A 5,405-nucleotide genomic window follows, 5' to 3' on the forward strand; every position below is an offset into this window, starting at 1 on the left:
CTCAGTTTGTTTCCTGAGATTAAGAATCCCTCATATCAGTGAGGGCATATGATACATGTCTTTCTCTGATTGACTTATTTCATTAAGCATAATACCCTCCAGTTCCGTCCATGTCATTGAAAATGGCAAGATCTCATTCGTTTTGATGGCTGCATAATATTCCATTGTGTATATATACCACTTCTTCTTTATCCATTCATCTGTTGATGGACATCTTGGCTCTTTCCACAGTTTGGCCATTGTGGACATTGCTGCTATAAACAGTGGGGTGCACGTACCCCTTCGGATCCCTACATTTGTATCTTTGGGGTAAATACCCAGTAGTGCAATTGCGGGAATGTATGGTAGCTCTATTTTCCACTTTTTTAGCAACCTCCATACTGTTTTCCAGAGTGGGTGGACCAGCTTGCATTCCCACCAACAGTGTAGGAGGGTTCCCGTTTCTCCACATCCCCACCAACATCTGTCATTTCCTGACTTGTTAATTTTAGCCATTCTGACTGGTGTGAGGTGGTATCTCATTGAGGTTTTGATTTGGATTTCCCTGATGCCGAGCGATGTGGAGCACTTTTTCATTTGTCTGTTGGCCATTTGGATGTCTTCTTTGGAAAAATGTCTGTTCATGTCTTCTGCCCATCTCTTGATTGGATTATTTGTTCTTTGGGTGTTAAGTTTGATAAGTTCTTTAGAGATTTTGGATACTAGCCCTTTATCTGATATGTCATTTGCAAATATTTTCTCCCAATCTGTCAGTTGTCTTTTGGTTTTGTGGACTGTTTCTTTTGCTGTGCAAAAGCTTTTCATCTTGATCATTCTTTCCCTTGCTTCCCTTGCCTTTGGCAATGTTTCTAGGAAGATGTTGCTGTGGCTGAGGTCGAACAGGTTGCTACCTGTGTTCACCTTTAGGATTTTGATGGACTCCTGTCTCACGTTTAGGTCTTTCAACCATCTGGAGTCTATTTTTGTGTGTGGTGTAAGGAAATGGTCCAGTTTCATTCTTCTGCATGTGGCTGTCCAATTTTCCCAACACGATTTGTTGAAGAGACTGTCTTTTTTCCACTGGACATTCTTTCCTGCTTTGTCAAAGATGAGTTGACCATAGATTTCAGGGCCATTTCTGGGCTCTCTATTCTGTTCCATTGACCTATGTGTCTATTTTTCTGCCAGTACCATACTGTCTTGATGATGACAGCTTGTAATAGAGCTGGAAGTCCGGACTTGTGATGCCGCCAGCATTGCTTTTCTTTTTCAACATTCATCTGGCAGTGAGGGGTCTCTTCTGGTTCCATACAAATTTGAGGATTATTTGTTCCATTTCTTTGAAAAAAGTGGATGGTATTTTGATGGGGATGGCATTGAATGTGTAGGTTGCTCTAGGTAGCATTGACATCTTCACAGTGTTTGTTCTTCCAATCCATGAGCATGGACCGTTTTTCCATTTCTTTGTGTCTTCCTCAATTTCTTTCATGAGTATTTTATAGTTTTCTGAGTACAGATCCTTTACTTCTTGGGTTATATTTCTTCCTAGGTATCTTATGGTTTTGGGTGCAATTGTAAATGGGATTGACTCCTTAATTTCTCTCTCTTCTATGTTGTTGGTGTATAGGAATGCCACTGATTTCTGTGCATTGATTTTATTTCCTGCCACTTTACTGAATTCCTGTATGAGTTCTAGCAGTTTTGGGGTGTAGTCTTTGGGTTATCCACATAAAGTATCATATCATCAGCAAAGGGTGAAAGTTTGACTTCCTCTTTACCGATTTGGATGCCTTTGATTTATTTTTGTTATCTGTTTGCTGTGGCTAGGACTTCTAATACTATGTTGAATAGCAGTTGTGATAGTGGACATCTGTGCTAAGTTCCTGACCCTAGGGGGAAAGCTCTCAGCTTTTCCCCACTGAGAATGATATTCGCTATAGAATTTTCATAGCTGGCTTTTATGATCTTGAGGTATGTGCCCTCTATCCCTATACTCTGAAGAGTTTTGTTCAAGAAAGGATGCTGTACTTTGTCAAATGCTTTCTCTGCATCTATTGAGAGGATCATATGATTCTTGTTCTTTCTTTTGTTAATATATTGTATCACGTTGATTGATTAGCAGATGTTGAACTAACCTTGCAGCATAAGGATAAATCCCACTTGGTCATGGTGAATAATCATTTTAATGTACTGTTGGATCCTATTAGCTAGTATTTTGGTGAGAATTTTTGCATCCATGTTCATCAAGGATATTGGTCTGTAATTCTCCTTTTTGATGGGGTCTTTGTCTGGTTTGGGGATCAAGGTAATGGTGGCCTCATAAAATGAGTTTGGAAGTTTTCCTTCCATTTCTATTTTTTGGAACAGTTTCAGGAGAATAGGTATTAATTCTTCTTTAAATGTCTGATAGAATTCCCCTGGGAAGCCATCTGGCCCTGGGCTTTTGTTTGTTGGGAGATTTTTGATGACTGCTTAAATTTCCTTAGTGGGTATAGGTCTGTTCAGGTTTTCCATTTCTTCCTGGTTCAATTTTGGTAGTTGATACATCTCTAGTAATGCACCCATTTCTTCCAGGTTATCTAATGTGCTGGCATAGAGTTGCTCATAATAGGTTCTTATATGTTTGTATTTCTTTGGTGTTGTTTGTGATCTCTCCTCTTTCATTCACGATTTTGTTGATTTGGGTCTTTTTTCTTTTTGATAAGTCTGGCCAGAGATTTATCCATCTTGTTAATTCTTTCAAAGAACCAGCTCCTAGTTTCGTTGATCTGTTCTATTGTTCTTTTGGTTTCTATTTCATTGATTTCTGCTCTGATCTTTTATTATTTCTCTTCTCCTGCTGGGTTTAGGCTTTATTTGCTGTTTTTTTCTCTAGCTCCTTTAGGTGTAGGGTTAGATTGTGTATTTCAGACCTTTCTTGTTTCTTGAGTAAGGCTTGTATTGCTATATACTTTCTTAGGACCGCCTTTGCTGTATTCCAAAGATTTTGAACAGTTGTGTTTCATTTTCATTGGTTTCCATGAATTTTTTTTTTAATTTTTCTTTAATTTCCTGGTTGACCCATTCATTCTTTAGTTGGATGCTCTTTAGCCTCCATGTATTTGAGTTCTTTCCAACTTTCCTCTTGTGATTGCTTTCTAGTTTCAAAGCATTGTGGTCTGAAAATATGCAGGGAATAATCCCAATCTTTTGGTACCAGTTGAGACCGGGTTTGTCACCTAGGAGGTGATCTATTCTGGAGAATGTTCCATGGGCACTAGAGAAGAATGTGTATTCCATTGCTTTGGGATGGAATGTTCTGAATATGTCTGTGAAGTCCATTTGGTCCAGTGTGTCATTTAAAGTCTTTATTTCCTTGTTGATCTTTTGCTTAGATGATCTGTTCATTTCAGTCATGGGGGTGTTAAAGTCCCCCACTGTTATTGTAGTGTTGTCAATGTGTTTCTTTGCTTTTGTTATTAATTGCCTAATGAAATTGGCTGCTCCCATGTTCAGGGCCTAGATATTTACAATTGTTAGATCTTCTTGTTGGATAGATCCTTTAAGTAGGATATAGTGTCCTTCTTCATCTCTTATTACAGTCTTTGGTTTAAAATCTAATTTTTCTGGTATAAGGATTGCCACCCCAGCTTTCTTTTGGTGTCCATTAGCATGGTCAGTGGTTTTCCACCCCCTCACTTTCAATGTGGGGGTGTCTTTGGGTCTAAAATGAGTCTCTTGCAGACAGCGTATCGATGGGTCTTGTTTTTTAATCCAATCTGATAGCCTGTGTCTTTTGATTGGGGCATTTAGCCCATTTATATTCAGGGTAACCTTGGAAAGATATGAATTTTGTGCCATTGTATTGCCTGTACGATGACGGTTACTATATATTGTCTGTGTTCCTTTTTGGTCTGTGCTGCTTTTAGGCTCGCCCTGTGCTTAGAGGACCCGTTTCAATATTTCTTGTAGGGCTGGTTTCCTGTTTGCAAATTCCTTTAGTTTTTGTTTGTCCTGGAAGCTTTTTATGTCTCCTTCTATTTTTCAATGACAGCCTAGCTGGATATAGTATTCTTGGCTGCATATTTTTCTCATTTAATGCTCTGAAGATATGCCAGTCCTTTCTGGCCTGCCAGGTCTCTGTGGATAGGTCTGTTGCCAATCTAATATTTCTACCATTTAGGTTACATATCTCTTCTCCCGAGCTGTTTTCAAGATTTTTCTCTTTGTCTCTGAGAATTGTAAGTTTTATTATTAGATGTCGGGGTGTTGACCTATTTTTATTGATTTTGAGAGGGGTTCTCTGTGCCTCCTGGATTTTGATGCCTGTTTCCTACCCCACATTAGGGAAGTTCTCTGCTATAATTTACTCCAATATACCTTCTGCCCCTCTCTCTCTTTCTTCTTCTTCTGGGATCCCAATTATTCTAATGTTGCTTCATCTTATCGTATCACTTATCTCTCGAATTCTACCCTCGTGATCCAGTAATTGTTTATCTCTCTTTTTCTCAGCTTCTTTATTTTCCATTATTTGGTCTTCTATATCGCTGATTCTCTCTTCTGCATCATTTATCCCCTCAGTTAGTGCCCCCATTTTTTATTGCACCTCGTTAATAGCCTTTTTGATTTCAAGTTGGTTAGATTTTAGGTCTTTTATTTCACCAGGATGGGTTTCTCTAATTAATTCCATGCGTTTTTCAAGCCCAGCAAGTATCTTTAAAATCATGATTCTTAACCTTAGGTCCGACATTGTACTAATGTCCGTATTGAGTATGTCCCTGGGAGATGATACTAACTCTTGTTCTTTTTGGCGAGGTGACTTTTTCATCTTGTCATTTTTGTCCAGAGGAGAAGAGATGAATGAGAGAATAAAATGCTAACAGGTTAACAACGTCCCCAGAAAATATACTCTAAAAAATTAGAAAAGACCTGAAACCAGGGGAAAAGAAAGGGAAAGAAAGAAAAATGAGGGAAAAAAAAGAAAAAAAAGAGAAAAAAAACAAAACAAAAAAACAGAATATGATAAATATGATCAGGGTAGTGCATAGATCAGTGCCACACACTAGATTTTGGTTGTATTTTGGTCTGTTAGAAGAAATTGCCTCCTAAAATTTTAAAGAAGGAAAGACTTATATATGTACAAAGTAAGGGTCAATACAATGAAGGGATGGAATATGACTGTAAAGATGAAAATTATCAAAGATTTTAAAAAAGGAATTGATAAGGTGCTTGTAAAAAGAAAAAAGAGGATTAAAAAAAAAGAAAAAAAGGGGAGAGAATGTGATCAGGCAGGAGACTAGAACAAAGCCATACCCTAGAGTTTTAGGGTATATTTTGATATATTAGAAGAAACTGTATCTCAAAATTTTAAAGCGAGAACAACTTATACACACACACACACACACACACACACACACACATATATGCCAAAAATAAGGGTAACTATG

This window comes from Callorhinus ursinus, unplaced genomic scaffold (assembly GCF_003265705.2).
Source record: "Callorhinus ursinus isolate GAN/ISIS: 27379988/994484 unplaced genomic scaffold, GSC_fseal_2.0 scaffold17, whole genome shotgun sequence".
Taxonomy (NCBI): domain Eukaryota; kingdom Metazoa; phylum Chordata; class Mammalia; order Carnivora; family Otariidae; genus Callorhinus; species Callorhinus ursinus.